We start from the raw sequence: 16,926 nt of genomic DNA, 5'->3' as shown, positions 1-16,926 counted from the left end.
GGCGACCACAATTTACAAATTATAAACGTTCATTGAGCCTAACACATTCACAGGTGCGCCAAACCACATTTATTCATAGTTTGGAAATTAATTTGTCTTACTCTTGTTGCAGCTCCAGCCATCGTGTAGTTAAGTAATCTCACCATTAGGTTGTTAGTGTCTTTCACTGTTTGCCTCTTACTCAACGTTTTCCTACGTCACAAGGTGGAATTTCTTCTCTCCTCTGCGCGCGTGGTTACGTTCTCCAGATGCCTATCCGCACCGCCCAGGTGCCGGTAGCTCCCCTTTCAAAATGGTTTAGTGGCCGGGTGGAGCGGCGGGGGGGGGGGGGGGGGGGGGGGGTGACGTGAATAGCGTATATCTTACCTGCAGGGATCAGGGATCGTGGAGACGTAAAGCAGGATGGCGCAGTTGGGAGCGCATTGGGCTGTTAACCCAAAGGTCCGTGGATCAAAACCACGTCCTGCTACAAATTTTAATTTCCTCAAGTGCAATACTTTGTAACGCGGTATAAACGCGTAAATATGTAATGTGTGTGTTGATAAGTACTGCATCCATTTAATATCTTCCCGTGCACTGGAAACAACAATTACGCGTTGCAAAATCAACTGCAGTTTCCCACAGTTCTCTGTTCTGCCAATTTATCCATTCTTCTGCTCATTATAATTTTGAATATGAGCGTTTTAGATTGGGAGTAACTGGAACGGATGACACTCAGAATGATATTCGTTCTGCAGCGGAGAAACTTTGAAACTTTGACACGAACTGCAATTAAAATCATTACTGTTAATTTCACGAGCAGTGATGGTACCATCCGTGTAAAATGGGCCCACTACCTCTCCGTCCTCGCACCTTGTTACCTCTCCTACGCTCCAAACCTTTCACTTGTTCTCCTGCACAGCTTATAGAACCAGCACTCCCGGGAGGATGACCATCAACTGTGAAGGATACGTTTTTGAGCCTTAATGAGACACACAATTTGTTGCCTTGAACATTGTTGGTGGTCATCAGTGCTCAGACTACTTAGATGAGGTCCCGCCACGAATCCCCCCTTGTGACAATCTCCTCATCTAAGAGTAGCACTTGTACCCATCGTCGTCATCCATTGGTTGGATATATTTCAGTCTCTGTCTTTCTTTACATTTGTAGTCCTATCCAGCCCCCTCCAGTACCATCGAATTTATTCGCTGTCTTTCTTTACATTTGTAGTCCTATCCAGCCTCCTCCAGTACCATCGAATTTATTCGTTGATGTCTTAAGACATGTCCTACCTACCTGTCCTTCTCGCCTGGATTTTTGGCATGTTCCTCTCACCATCGACTCTGCGGAAGACCTCCTGATTTCTTACCTTACTAATCCACCCAATTTTCGACACCTTTCTAGAGCACCATATCTCGACCGCTTCGAATCTACGCTTTTCATGTTTTTCCATAGTTCATGATGCGATTCTATACAATGCTGTGATCCAGACGTATATTCTCAGGAATTTCTTCCTCAAATAAAAGTCGATGTTTTTTTCTAACACACTTCATTTGGCCTTAAGTGCCCAGTGTACCTTTTTGAGCCTGCTTTTCATGCCTCCTTGCTTCGGCCGTCATTTATTATTTTGTTTCCAAGGTAGCAGAATCTCTTTCACTTTGCTTGTTTAGTGGTCATCAGTTTTAATGTTAAGTTTATCGATAACTTCATTTGTGTTGGTCCTCATTTCCTTTTCTTTGGTTACCTCTCAATCCATATTACGTGCTCATTTTATTTAAGAGATCCTCTAATTCTCCCTCACTTTCATTAAGGATAGCAATGTCGTTAGCGAATCAGATATCCTTTCACCCTGAATCTTAACCATACTCTTGAAACTTCCTTTTACTTTCGTCTTTGCTTCTTCGAGGTAAAATTGAACATTAGGGATGAAAGACTGCAGTCCTACCTTATACTCATTTTAAACGGAGAACTCCGATCCTGGTCTTCCGTTCTTATCGTTTCCACTTGGTTACTGTACACAGTAACTACCCTGTTTCTCAGAATGTCGAATTCGTGCACCATTTCACTTTGTCGATCGTTTTTTCTAGGTCGACAGATCCTACGAATGTGCCTTGAGTTTTCTTAATTCTTGCTTCCATTATCAAGTTCAAAGTCAGAAATTGTTCTCGTGTTCCTTTACCTATCCTGAAGCCGAACTGATCGCCATCTAACAACACCTCGATTTCCGTTTCTGTTCTTCTGTATGCTTTCCCTGTCAGTAACTCATATCCATGGGAGTTTAATCTGATCGTACAATGGTTCTCATATTTACCTGCCCTTGTATCTTCGTGGTTGTGGTGGATGATACGTTTTCGGAAGTCTGGTAGTCTGTTTCGTGTCTCATAGATTCTACACACCAAGTTGAATAATCGTTTGGTTGTCATTTCCAAGGATTTTTAGAAATTCTGTAGGAATGCTGTCTATCCCTTATGCCTTAATTGAACTAGTCTTCCACACCCCTGTTCAGCTCTAATATTATCAAAACCTGTGACTCGTTTTTATCACTTTATGAGGTCTTTCCTCAATACTTCACAAAGCAACGGCTCTGTCTGAATTACCTGGGAGCGCTGTCACACATTCGTTCTTGTAGAGAGTGGTTTCTAGGCAGGCACATGATCGAGAAAGCCGAGATCTATCTCCTATCTGCAGACTGATCTGTGTCTCAACTGTAGCACAAGTTACACACAACAGTTAACAAGATTGGGTCACACAGCATATTTTCAGTTTTGTTTACTAGATCACTTATTTAGAAACATCAAAGCAATGACTTTATTTTATTATAATTATTATTATTCTCGTATGGGCCCAGTAAGACCACTCGAGGTACAGTCCATCAAGGACACGTTCGATGATTGGCCTTTCTTTGTGCCCAAATTTGTTTCATCCTTTCAGAATGAAGTCTCCTTCTTTCATCAGACCACGCTGTTCCAGTCCGTTTTCTAATTTCCCTCTAACCAACTTCCCGATCAAATATCTTTTGTCTGAATGTTTTCCTATTTGTAAGGTCTGCCTGAGTTATATCGTCTCCTTAATCGCAGCAATCCATTTCATTGGCTCAGTTTTGGCCTTAATCCTGTTTTCGTAGAATTCTACTATTTGTTTTGTCATCCTAGTGGGTGCCATTCTTTTAATGTGCCCTTAAAATTTAAGGCTTCGTTTTCTCATGTCACCATGTATGCCTGTGTATTTTATTTATTCTGGTAGCCTACATTTCCATGTCCATACGACGTTCCTAACAGCAGACCAGAGTGCACATAGTTACCAACAAATGGGAGGTTAGTTTGAATACCTGGACGGAAGAAACTCTAAAAAACAATATCTGTGGTGGACTGCCCATATTTGTGAGACCCTTTTCCTTACCATCCAACAGTAAGAATGGCCACGAAAGACAAGTCTTAATACATTTCATTCTAGGGTGAAATAGTGCTGTCTCCAACGCAGAAACGTCTATGCTCTGTTAACGGTGAGCATTATCATGCACACATAAAGGTTCTATAAGGTCTGTTATAAATATTTGGCATATAGCGAAGTACACAACTGAACATGTCGCTGTAGACTTAGTCTCCTCCGTATGACAAATGGAAGTCAGTGAAAACCGTGCACAATGTCGTCCAACGTAAAGACAAACACAGACGGCGCACTGTCTGGGAATCCAGAAGATCAATGAAGGTACAGTCATTTCCTTGCTTAGGGTGTCACCTTGAATTTTATCAGAAGTCATTTATGGATTGGATGGGTATTTGAATCCTCCTGTTTTAGAAAAAAGTCCTACTTATTAACGGCTCCGCCAACTAGCGCACTAACTTGGTACTCTACTTCCATTCTGGTGATGCGATGCTGCACAAATAAATTAGTGCCTTGCTTCCCATTCAGCGCGTGTCTATTTCTGGCCTCAGTTATCGTCTCCATCCTTTCTGGTTGTACGTTGCTTGATGTAATTTAGCGGGGACCAGACAAATCTCTCGCGAAACATGAGTTGAGAAATCTGTTGCTTACGATGTCCTAGAATTAGACGTAGGAGGAGCCTACAAAAAGACATCAGATTTTTCTGAAAGATTCTGGGACGCTTCACCTATCAGTTGGAGGCGCAATGTTGTATCAAATTGTAAGCTGTCATGATTCAGAGTCACACACGATCATCGGAAACAGAGTTGTTTCTATTGGCCAATTACATGTTAGGTTGTACAATAATCGTTTTGACATTAGGTCTCCCGATATTCTACCAGTGCCGTCGTAAGATAAAGACGTATCGTCCAGGTGGCCTTTAAACCTTTCCCATCGCCAACTTTGTTTTGTTTGTGCGATTGTGGAACCTGTTTTGAATACTCCTACTGATGCAAACATTGTCTAAAAAGTTTTCGCCGTGTACTTACTCACCTTCCCACTGAACGGCTGCATTGATATGATTGCCTCATCTAGACTTGCACAGCGGCTAATATTTCTCTCTCTTTCTTTCTCTCTCTTTCTCTTTTTCTTTATTTCCCTCTCTGTCTCTCTCTTTTGATACGCGAGCAGGAACGCTCGTGTTGGCCATTCTCTGCAACAGTTACTGGGTCGAAACTTTCTGAATGAGACACAAATTCATTCTTTTCGTGCGCAATAGTAGTCAGCGCATCGTTTGCTTTTTTTGCCCAGACTTTCATTTCATTCTCCGTGCACAGTTTTATTCGTAATGTCACGTCGGTAAGTAAAAGCTCATACACAAGTTTCCGAGGTCCTACTTTTCAGATGAATGAATCCTCTTTACAACTATTAATCTCTGTAGACTTTTAACAACAAAGACGGAAGTCGAGCCAGAAATGTGCTTGTAACATGTAAGTAAATAAATAAACAAAAAATTATATTGTTCAAGAAGGTGGATATTTCAAAACTATATACAAATCAGTATTATAACGTTTGTGATTATAGCTGTATATAAATATATCTCAACCAAGAGATGGCAATGCGTAGAATCTAAAAATACAAGAAGAGATGTAACCTAACTGAAGGCCAGCATTTACGACCAAATAATGTGATGCAATTTTGTCATATATAAACATGGTTGGATACCGTGTCTGTCACATAAAGCAAATTGTTGATGGTGTACAGCAAACAGCCACAAATTGGTTTCAGATTACTTTATTCAAAAAGTACAGGTTTCAAATATTTTACAATCCATCATTATTAGAGGAAATAAAAATAAGGTCCTTCATGAGCAGACTGAATTGGCTAACCCACCCTTCCTGAAAAACTTACAGAAAGTACTTTTTGTGCCTCAACATATATAGTATTTGGACACCTATCTGCATATCAAGTAACAAATACTAAAATATTGTATGTATCTACAATGATCAGTACTTTTTATGGAACTAAATACTAATAAATTCCAATGCGATATCATCATCGATGTTCAAATAGCACATAAGAATCCACACACTTTTTGCCCACTCTTGTGAGCCGTGCGTGGCTCGTGTCCGTGCCATATCTCATTTGACATCCTGTTTTTACTGCACTACTATCAATGTTATGTTAATTTCAATTACTGGTGTCACTGAGTTGCCGCTTTGCCTGCCAGTGAACGGCAGCAGCGGCGCTTATCGATATAATCCCTGGCGTATGATTTTTGCTGACTGCTGTCACTTCCCAGTTGTCATGTGTTCGGAGCTAGTTCGGATCTGCCAGTGAGCTGGAAGGCGCTAGCGGTGCAGTTCGGACTTAGGACGCGGCAGAAGTTTGGTCGGGGCGCGGCTGCAGTGAGGTCCACACAGCCATGACTCGTCCGACGGTTGCCGATATACACTCCTGGAAATGGAAAAAAGAACACATTGACACCGGTGTGTCAGACCCACCATACTTGCTCCGGACACTGCGAGAGGGCTGTACAAGCAATGATCACACGCACGGCACAGCGGACACACCAGGAACCGCGGTGTTGGCCGTCGAATGGCGCTAGCTGCGCAGCATTTGTGCACCGCCGCCGTCAGTGTCAGACAGTTTGCCGTGGCATACGGAGCTCCATCGCAGTCTTTAACACTGGTAGCATGCCGCGACAGCGTGGACGTGAACCGTATGTGCAGTTGACGGACTTTGAGCGAGGGCGTATAGTGGGCATGCGGGAGGCCGGGTGGACGTACCGCCGAATTGCTCAACACGTGGGGCGTGAGGTCTCCACAGTACATCGATGTTGTCGCCAGTGGTCGGCGGAAGGTGCACGTGCCCGTCGACCTGGGACCGGACCGTAGCGACGCACGGATGCACGCCAAGACCGTAGGATCCTACGCAGTGCCGTAGGGGACCGCACCGCCACATCCCAGCAAATTAGGGACACTGTTGCTCCTGGGGTATCGGCGAGGACCATTCGCAACCGTCTCCATGAAGCTGGGCTACGGTCCCGTACACCGTTAGGCCGTCTTCCGCTCACGCTCCAACATCGTGCAGCCCGCCTCCAGTGGTGTCGCGACAGGCGTGAATGGAGGGACGAATGGAGACGTGTCGTCTTCAGCGATGAGAGTCGCTTCTGCCTTGGTGCCAACGATGGTCGTATGCGTGTTTGGCGCTGTGCAGGTGAGCGCCACAATCAGGACTGCATACGACCGAGGCACACAGGGCCAACACCCGGCATCGTGGTGTGGGGAGCGATCTCCTACACTGGCCGTACACCACTGGTGATCGTCGAGGGGACACTGAATAGTGCACGGTACATCCAAACCGTCATCGAACCCATCGTTCTACCATTCCTAGACCGGCAAGGGAACTTGCTGTTCCAACAGGACAATGCACGTCCGCATGTATCCCGTGCCACCCAACGTGCTCTAGAAGGTGTAAGTCAACTACCCTGGCCAGCAAGATCTCCGGATCTGTCCCCCATTGAGCATGTTTGGGACTGGATGAAGCGTCGTCTCACGCGGTCTGCACGTCCAGCACGAACGCTGGTCCAACTGAGGCGCCAGGTGGAAATGGCATGGCAAGCCGTTCCACAGGACTACATCCAGCATCTCTACGATCGTCTCCATGGGAGAATAGCAGCCTGCATTGCTGCGAAAGGTGGATATACACTGTACTAGTGCCGACATTGTGCATGCTCTGTTGCCTGTGTCTATGTGCCTGTGGTTCTGTCAGTGTGATCATGTGATGTATCTGACCCCAGTAATGTGTCAATAAAGTTTCCCCTTCCTGGGACAATGAATTCACGGTGTTCTTATTTCAATTTCCAGGAGTGTACATCACTTGAGTGTGGACAACCTTGGTTGGTCGTTGGTCGGTCGTCTTGTCGGACGACGTGTATGTTGGCCGGCGATCGCTTATGAGTTGCCTGCGTGTGCCGACTCGTGATTCGACCTTGTTATTGCACAGTCGCTGCCGTTAGTATTGTCTAGTCCTTCCTGCAAGTGTTCGTGAAACTGTGTGTAGCTTGTGACGTCGACTGCTCAGTTATTTCAGTGCTGTCTCCGTGCTGATGTCTGGGAGTCGGTCGGTTGGCGTGGAACAGCGAAGAAATCTCAGCAGGGTGTAGTTTGGCTGGGGCCCGCTGATGGTCTCTGCCCGGAGTCAGAGTGTGTGGGGCTGTTCCCATCGCTACGAAGTCCGTGGCTCACCGACCTTGGACACGAAAGTTGAGTTTGGATTTAATTTATCAGCGAGTCAAGACTGTTCTCATTGTGCCGTTTGGTTCTCGTTGTTAGCTGTTGGGACATTACCGCGAGCAACAACGTGTGTGTTCGAGTTGGGGAAGGTTTAGCCATCATCTGGTGGAGTCTCACTGTATTTGGTTATTTGCAATTGAAGTGCAGCAGCAGAATTTTCTGTCTTGTGGCCATTCAATTTCCGGTTACCTAACTTGGCCATTGACGTAAATTCAGGCAGTGTCCTTTCCTCACCGAGTAGTCCCTGTCCAGCACGGTGTGTAGCTTGACAGATTGATGTATGCTTGCTTGTGGACGTCCATGTCTTTTACGTTTTGCATCGAACTCCTGGTTGTGTGCTGGTAGAGTGGAGCGCAAGATACCTCATCGGTGGGTTCGTTGACTGTCTGTTGGTTGGGTTGTCACTGGATGGAGAATGGTTGTGCCAACTGCCTGTCTCACCTAAGTGATCGTTAGTATTTCAAGTGCTGGCCGACCCCCGAAACTTCTGAGAGCCGTTAGTTGCTCTGCCTTTTCTTATTTTCTATTGTGGGTATTTGTATGGCTCATAGCCCATGGTTTTGAACTGAAGTTGAATTGTTTTTAGTGGTGTTTTAAGTCATGGGCCTTCAGCCGCTTTGAAATTAAAATTCCTTGCTTTTCAAGTGTTAGATTGTTTGGGCTTTCGGCCTGATTGATATATTTTTTGAAAATAAAGCCTTGGGCTTTCTGCCTAATAAAATTTATTTTAGTGTGTTTTAAGTCATGGGCCTTCAGCCGTTTTTAAATTAAGGATCTTTGTCTTTCGAGTATCAGACTGTTGGAGCTTTCAGCCTGATTGAAGATAAGGCCTTCTGTCTTGTGTCTATGTGTGTGTGTGTTTTTTGTTTGTTTTAAATTTTACCTTGAGTCTTAAATCATCGGCCTTCAGCCGTCTTCAAATTAAGGTTGTTGCTTTCTAAGTGTTAGATTTTGGGGCCTTCAGCCCAATTATAGAACTTACTTAACGTGAGGCTTTCTGGCTTCTAAATATTCTCTTTGCCGTCTGAATTTTTGGGTTAATGGCTTTTAGCCTTTTTTTAAAAAATTAAAGTGGTTGTGCCCCTAAGGCATAAGATAGTGTGGTGTATTCAGCCGATAACTAAGTTCAAGAATTTGTACTGTAATGTTTGATCAAATAAATAAAGTTATATGTGTTCGAGTGTAACTGACAGCCGCTTATTCTGGCCCCTTTCCACAATTCCAACTAGCTGTCCTGTCCTGTGAGTTTAGCAGGGCGTTTCAACTTGTATCCCAATCGTTGTGTAAAATAAGTTCGTAGTGCTCTAATTCACAAAATCCCATGTATTTATCGTCTCTGTCTGCCTGTAATGCCCAATATTTAATTTAAAATACTATTTCAATCTAATATAACAGTAATTTATGTTCCATTTCATCTGAAAAAAAAGAAAAAACGGATTGCGTGCGGCATCTTTGATACTCATATACTTTGCAAACCGTGTATTTGTTGTCACATCAATGAATCAAAACGTGTGGTGTGTACTGGCGCAAGAAGGACATTAGCACAATTTGTTGGTGTTGGTTGCCTACATTCAGCGGCAACCAGATATTCAGGGGCAAACCCATTGTTCCCTTTTATTGACAGGTCCTTGACCTATTGTTCTGCTATGTGGATTATGACCCTCTGGGGATAATCCGTCCTTTTGATTGTTAGGTCCTTAACCTATTGTTCCCCTACCCATCTTCCTCCCCTTCCTCCTCCCACTCCCCCTCCTCCTCTCCCATCCCTCTGGAACTCTCCTCACCGATACAAGCACACTTTTGATATCAATTTGATTGACTAATTAATTTAATCGATCAACCAGTTAACCCCTCACCCTCTGTGAAACACCCCACCCTCCCACTCCCCTCTCCCACCGGGCAATTGGCGGGGAAAAGACACAGTTGTTTGGCCATTTGGAGGGAAACCGATTGCAGTGTATGGAATATTGTTTAAAAAATTTAGACAACGTGTGGAATATTGTTTATTTAAACAATTTATGAGATCCTAGACCGTCTATGAAAATAACTCATTTATTTATTTTAAGAATGTGGTGGGAAATCGATTGCAGTGTATGAAATATTGTTGTGGTTGAAAAGACAGTATGGAATATATAAACAAAACGGCGCTTGTTTCACTCTGATCGGGTAAGGAAACACGTAATTATACCGTCGCTGATCGCTTAAACGTATCTGAAAAACTTTTCGCGTCCCGCCATCCTAGCAGGCTACCCCAGCCGTGCACCCTAGGGCCCGCGACAGCTGCTGGCTGCCTCACCGTGCAGACGTGTGTAACAGTGCCCTCTGGCTTATGCGCCAGGGCCTTGGAATCACTCGTGTCCATGTCAACCGCTACAAGTAGCAGCTAGCTAAGCCCTCCCTGGACAAAAACACAACTTCTGTCGGCGTCCACCGCAATCTCAGGTGGTCTGTACGAGTTACCAACCGGTCGGATACCAGCGCACGCCAGAGACGCCTTCCTTCCTAGGCAAAAACCTGCTTGGCAATCGATCCTGAAATACTGCTGAAGTTTATAAATAATAAATTTCCGAAACTTCCTGGCAGATTAAAACTGTGTGCCGGACCGAGACTCGAACTCGGGACCTTTGCCTTTCGCGGGCAAGTGCTCTGCCAACTGAGCTACCCAAGCACGACTCACGGCCCGTCCTCACAGATTTAGTTCTGCCAGTGTGAGGAAGGGGCGTGAGTCGTGCTTGGGTAGCTCAGTTGGCAGAGCACTTGCCCGCGAAAAGAAAAGGTCCCGAGTTCGAGTGTCGGTCCGGCACACAGTTTTAATCTGCCAGGAAGTTTCATATCTGCGCACACTCCGCTGCAGAGTGAAAATCTCATTCTGGAATAAATTTCCGGTCACTTGTTCGTGATCTATGGATATAAGACTGACACGGTAGCTATTTCACACATCCACATCTGATGATGTCACAAAACTAGTAGGTGGCTGACTTGAGAGACACAAAAAAAAAAAAATCGTTTCGTATAAAGAGAGAGAAAGAGAGAGAAAGAGAGAGAGAGAGAGAGAGCTGTAGTTTGCTTTGCAGATGGCGCAGGAGCTACCGTGGTATATTTCATCCTGCCATGGGCTCTAAATTGCCACAGCCCTCCTGGTACACTTCTTGTGGTGCAGTTCATGAACTGTTTCAGGAGTTACTAAATCTGGTGCGGAATATCACGCCTTGAAGATATCACAACTGTTGCTTCAGTAGATGCGCCACGGGAAATATTATTTAAGTCGTTAATATAGCATTTAAACAATCTGCTTCACATAGTTTAAAACTACTCGAAATAAAAAAGGATCGACTCTGGACAGTAGTTTGCGTGCATAAACAACAGTGTTACGTTTCTGCCAAGAAATTTTCATTAAATAATCCAAACCCATTATAATTTGGCGTCACGACTGAAAGCGGCGATGTATAAAATGATAGTTGGAAATTCAAATTTCGTAATTTCTTGACGAAAGAAGACGAAGTAATTATTTCATAATTCGAAACCAGAACAGCTGTTAGCATGAGTGACATAAAAGTAGATATCTTAGGTGTTGCGAAACAACTCAAATCACTTAAGAAAGGCAAGTCTTCCGGTCCAGATGGTATACCAATCAGGTTCCTTTCAGAGTATGCAGACACAATAGCGCCTTTCTTAGTAATCATATACAACCGCTCATTAGACGAAAGGTCTGTTCCTAAAGACTGGAAAGTAGCACCAAAAAAAAAATGGTTCAAATGGCTCTGAGCACTATGGGACTTGACATCTATGGTCATCAGTCCCCTAGAACTTAGAACTACTTAAACCTAACTAACCTAAGGACAGCACACAACACCCAGCCATCACGAGGCAGAGAAAATCCCTGACCCCGCCGGGAAAGTAGCACAGGTCACACCAATATTCAAGAAAGGAAATAGGAGTAACCCATTGAATTACAGACCCATATCACTGACCTCAATTTGCAGTAGGATTTTGGAGCATATACTATACTCGAACATTATGAGTCACCTTGAAGAAAATGACTTGTTGATACACAACCAACACAGTTTCAGAAAATATCGTGCTTGTGCAACAGAGCTAGCTAGCTCTTTATTCCCATGAAATAATGAGTGCTGTCGACAAGGGATCTCAGGTCGATTCGATATTCCTAGATTTTCAGAAGGTTTTTGATACCGTTCCTCAGAAGCGACTATTAATCAAATTGCGTGCATATGGAGTATCGTCTCAGTTGTGTGACTCGATACGTGATTTCCTCTCAGAGAGGTCACAGTTCGTAGCGATAGACAGTAAATCATCGAGTAGAACAGAAGTGAAATCTGGCGTTCCGCAAGTTAGTGTCATAGGTCCTCTGCTGTTCCTGATTTATATAAGTGATCTAGGTGATAACCTGAGTAGTTCCCTTAGATTGTTTGCAGATGACGCTGTAATTTACCGTCTAGTAAAATCATCAGACGATCAGTTCCAATTACAAAATGATCTAGAGAGAATTTCTGTATGGTGCTAAAAGTGGCAATTAGCACTAAACAAAGAAAAGTGCGAGGTCATCCACATGGGTACTAGAAGAAATCCGATAAATTTTGGGTATACGATAAATCGCATAAATATAAGGGTTGTCAATTCGACTAAATACCTAGGTATTACAATTAAGAGCAACTTAAATTGGAAAGACCACATAAATAATATTGTGTGGAAGGCGAAACAAAGACTGCGCTTTGTCGGCAGAACACTTAGAAGATGCGACAAACCCGCTAAAGAGAGAGCCTGCATTAAACTTGTCCGTCCTCTGCTGGAATATTGCTGCGCGGTATGGGATCCTTACCAGGTAGGATTGACGGAGGACATCGAAAAAGTGCAAAGAAGGGCAGCTCGTTTCGTGTTATCGCGCAGTAGGGGTGAGAGTGTCACTGATATGATACGCGGGTTGGGGTTTCAGTAACTGGAGAAAAGGCGGTTTTCTTTGCAGCGAGATCTATTTACGAAATTTCAGTCACCAACTTTCTCTTCCGAATTCGAAAATATTTTGTTGACACCTACCTACGTAGGGAGAAATGATCATCATAATAAAATAAGAGAAATCAGAGTTCGAACGGAAAGATTTAGGTGTTCCTTTTTCCCACGTGCCATTCGAGAGTGGAATGGCAGAGAAGTATTATGAAAACGGTTCGATGAACCCTCTGCCAGGCACTAAAGTGTGAATTGAAGAGTAGTCATGTAGATGTATACCATCACGGTTAAAGAGTTTCCGACCACTACAAGTCTGTTAAGTGTATTTTCTTTTTTAAAGCCATATAGAATTCCTAGGTTAACTCGTTCTCTCTGCTGCACCAGAATGAAGAAGGAGGCAGGAAGGGGACTACCATATGATGGGATTGCAGCAACAACAACATCAAATACCTACGCAAGTCCCCTCCACTGTGAAGTACTGAGAAGCACCTAACACGACATACCCTTAAACTGTGGTCCAATGATTAGTAATAAGTTGTCATAGCTAGATTTCAGAATCACTATCAATCGGGAATTTGTCGTCGCGATGGGTTTTTAAAGCACTATTGAATTCCTAAATTGGTTCTCTCCACTACGATTCGGAAGGAGGAACACCTACTGCATGATATGATAGAGAGAACAGCAAGCACCACTGCAAGACAGAGTCCACTGCAATGTACTGAGAAGCACTAGACATGACACACTTAAACCACAATCGAATCCGTAGTAGTAGCTGTCATGGTTACATGTCGGAGATTGCTGAAACGCTCGAACGCTCGGACATCTCGCGCTCCAATGCTTAGAAGTTGGTGAAAACTACCGCCACGGCCTCAGCACAGTCTTGGACACGTGTGTATGCCACAGTGCACCACTACCGGTCGTGGAGAGCATTCAGGGATGATTCGATGTTATCAATACGTCCATCATAAACACATGCCCATATTGAATCTTCTCTTACGCAACACACACGTCCGATCCTGTTGCGCTCACCCAGCACATTGGGACACTACGCCAGCCCTCGCAGCCGTGGGCAAGATCAGACACAGTGCTCTACCAAACAAGCAGCTGCAACTTCGACGTATAGAGTAGTTCTAACCAATTACACCCCAACGTAGACACCCTTGCAAGTTTAAAAAACAACGTTACTCAATCCGAGGCAGCGATGTTGTTGACCACACACTTATACATCGCACGATATGTAGTATTCTCCCTTTTATACAAGCCATTTTCGAAGACAGGAGAAATCGAGGCATACACGCTTTTTCATATCGCTGAAGTATCGTTACTTGTTGTGGTAATTATGGAGCTGTATGGGTTAGGCTACATCTCACTAAGTATTCTTTCATCAGGTAGGAAAATTTCTTTTCTTATCTATTACACCATGCTTCACAGGACTAGAATATTAAACTCATTTTCGGCTCATGATATAGTACTATGATCTACCTCTGTCATAGGACCCCTCCTCACTTTCGTTCTACCTCTTAGGGTAACCAAATGCCTCGTCTCTTAAGGTACCGCACAAAGAAGTTGTAAATACCTGGTTTATGCTACGTATTACTTTATGAATTCGGTAACACAACTGGTTTTATTTCCATGGTCGTCTCTCCCTTTGTAGGTTGGAGATTGGAACATCGTTAAAACATATCGCTGCAACACAAAAAAGTCAAGAATCATGCCTGTGGTACCCTAGCCCTTGCTTCCACTCACCAGGCGGCACATCACTCATACACTATGTGATCAAAACTATCCGGACACCTGGCCGAAAATGACTTACAAGTTCGTGGCACCCCCCATCCGCAATGTTGGAACTGAATATGGTGTTGGCCCACCCTTAGCCTTGATGACAGCTTCCACCCTCGCAGGTGCTGGTAGGTTTCTTGGAGAATGGCAGGCCATTCTTCACGGAGTGCTGAACTGAGGAGAGGTACCGATGTCGGTCGGTGAGGCCTGGCACGAAGTCAGCGTTCCAAAACATCCCAAAGGTGTTCTATGGGATTCAGGTCAGGGCTCTGTGCAGGTCAGTCCATCACAGAGATGTTACTGTCCTGTAACCACTCTGCCACAGGCCGTGCATTATGAACAGGTGATCGATCGTGTTAAAAGATTTGCCATCCCTGAATTGCTCTTCAACAGTGGGAAGCAAGAAGGTGCTTAAAACATCGACGTAGGCCTGTGCTCTGATGTTGCCACGCAAAACAATAAGGGGTACAAGCCCCCTCCATGAAAAACACGACCAAACCATAACACCACCGTCTCCGAATTTTACTGTTGGCACTACTCACTCTGGCAGATGACGTTCACCGGACATTCAACATATCCACACCCTGCCGTCGGATCGCCACATTGTGATTCGTCACTCCACACAACGTTTTTCCACTATTCGATCGTCCAATGTTTACACTACTTTCACAAAGCGAGGCGTCGTTTAGCATTTACCGGAGTGATGGGTGGCTAATGAGCAGCCGCTCGACCATGAAATAAAAGTTTTCTCACCTCCCTCCTGACTGTCATAGTACTTTCAGGATCTTGATGCAGTCTGGAATTCCTGTGTAATGTTCTGGATAGAAGTCTGCCTGTTACATATTATGACCATCCTCAACTGTCGGCGGTTTGTCAGTCAACAGACGAGGTCGGCGTGTACACTTTTGTGCTGAACGTGTCACTTCACGTTTCCACTTCACTATCACATCGGAAACAGTGGACCTAGGGATGTTTAGGAGTGTGGAATCATCGCATACAGATGTATGACACAAGTGACACCCAATCACCTGACCACATTTAAGTCCGTGAGTTCCGCAGAGCACCCCATTCTGTTCTCTCACAATGTCTAATGACTACTGAGGTCGCTGATATGGAGTATGTGGCAGCACAATGCACCTGATACGAAAAACGTATGTTTTTGGGGGTGTCTGGATACTTTTGATCACATAGTGTATCAAGTTGCATGGCTAATTAATTAAACTGGTCGTAACAGTCACTTTGCATGCGAATTATTTTCTTTTTCAGTTGTCGGATTACACTCACCAACTAGTTCAAATAGGAATCCCTGGAGGTAAGACGATTTTCTTTTCGAGGAACTCTATTGAGAACCGATGTTTGAAGCTGACCTCAGACGGATTCTATAGCTGACAACAGATATTTTGCGTAAGGACCCTCTATTAAATGACTACGTTACTGTCACACTGCACAAAAAGCGGTCCTGATTCCTCAGGCACACAGAAGCGTCGCTAATAGTGTTATGCTTTCTGGTAGAAATGCTGTCTGGAATTTGGAATCAAGTATATCCGTGCAATCACATGCTTGCTATGGATCCTATGGAGGCGTCTTTTACTGATTACAGTCATTGGTGAATCATATTCGTGCCACTCTCATATCAAGGGACGAGTCGCCTTTTTCGAACATATCTGCTACAGTAAAACTCAAAGATACTTTTAGAGAGTCCCTCTGCATCTTGTAACGCTCCGCAGACGCTGCCCTGCCCTTCCTGCGGCTTCATGCATGTGATCATCCCAATTTAAGTCGGAACTGAATTGAACTCGGAGAGCGCTATATCTAAGACCTTCTGCATCCCATGGAGAATCAGGGTGAGCTGAGTTAATGCAACAGGACAGTGTTTTCACCACTTGCAGGAACGGGAACATGTCATAGCTCCCCCAACCATGTGCAATGTGTAAGGACAACGCCAAAAGAAGGTTTCTCCTGCAACACGAAGTAGTAGAAAAGATAGTAAAAGTAGACAGGGAACTGGAAGAAGGATGGGGATTTTGCTACTGCATTGCGGTGTGTTTCCAAATTACATACAACTGCGTTGAGAAGGAGATCTGCATCTCCTGGGTTGCATACAAACATTCCCTCTATCCTCTTTATTTTGTGCCATCCAGCAGAGAAAAACTAAGAACTATGAAAGCTCTGCTAACTGAATCCGAGAGAGAACTAAACAAGATTTTACCGTGCCCTGTCTTCCGATACATCGAAAACAAATGCCGTCTGTGTGCTGGCATTGAACATATGTAGCGATCCTATTAAATGTGTATGTGTTGTTCCATTGGAGCAGGTGGCCAGTGATCAAAGTCACCTGCAAAAACCAGTGTAAAGTTTCATTGCCTGTACTGTAGGAAGACTGTACCCCATAAACTATCAGTCGAAAGAGAAGATCCCTATTATGTAGTCTGATATATGGTGTAACATGCCCAAGCAGAATATTACTACAGTTTTCTACACTGCTCTATATTTTGTTTTCCCACCACGACTTCAAGATCGTTGTCAAGTTCTAAGCGAACATTAA

General features: G+C 44.2%; 1 non-coding gene across 1 annotated transcript; it reads left to right on the top strand.

Annotated features, from left to right (window-relative positions):
• Positions 1 to 396: 396 nt before the first annotated feature.
• Trnan-guu lies at positions 397 to 469 on the top strand. Its single transcript has one exon. It is a non-coding gene; the product is annotated as a tRNA-Asn (tRNA).
• Positions 470 to 16,926: the final 16,457 nt, after the last annotated feature.

Source organism: Schistocerca americana, chromosome 3 (assembly GCF_021461395.2).
Source record: "Schistocerca americana isolate TAMUIC-IGC-003095 chromosome 3, iqSchAmer2.1, whole genome shotgun sequence".
NCBI classification, from domain to species: Eukaryota; Metazoa; Arthropoda; class Insecta; order Orthoptera; family Acrididae; genus Schistocerca; species Schistocerca americana.
Note: the sequence above shows the minus strand (reverse complement) of the source record. Positions and strands in the feature narration are given on the sequence as shown.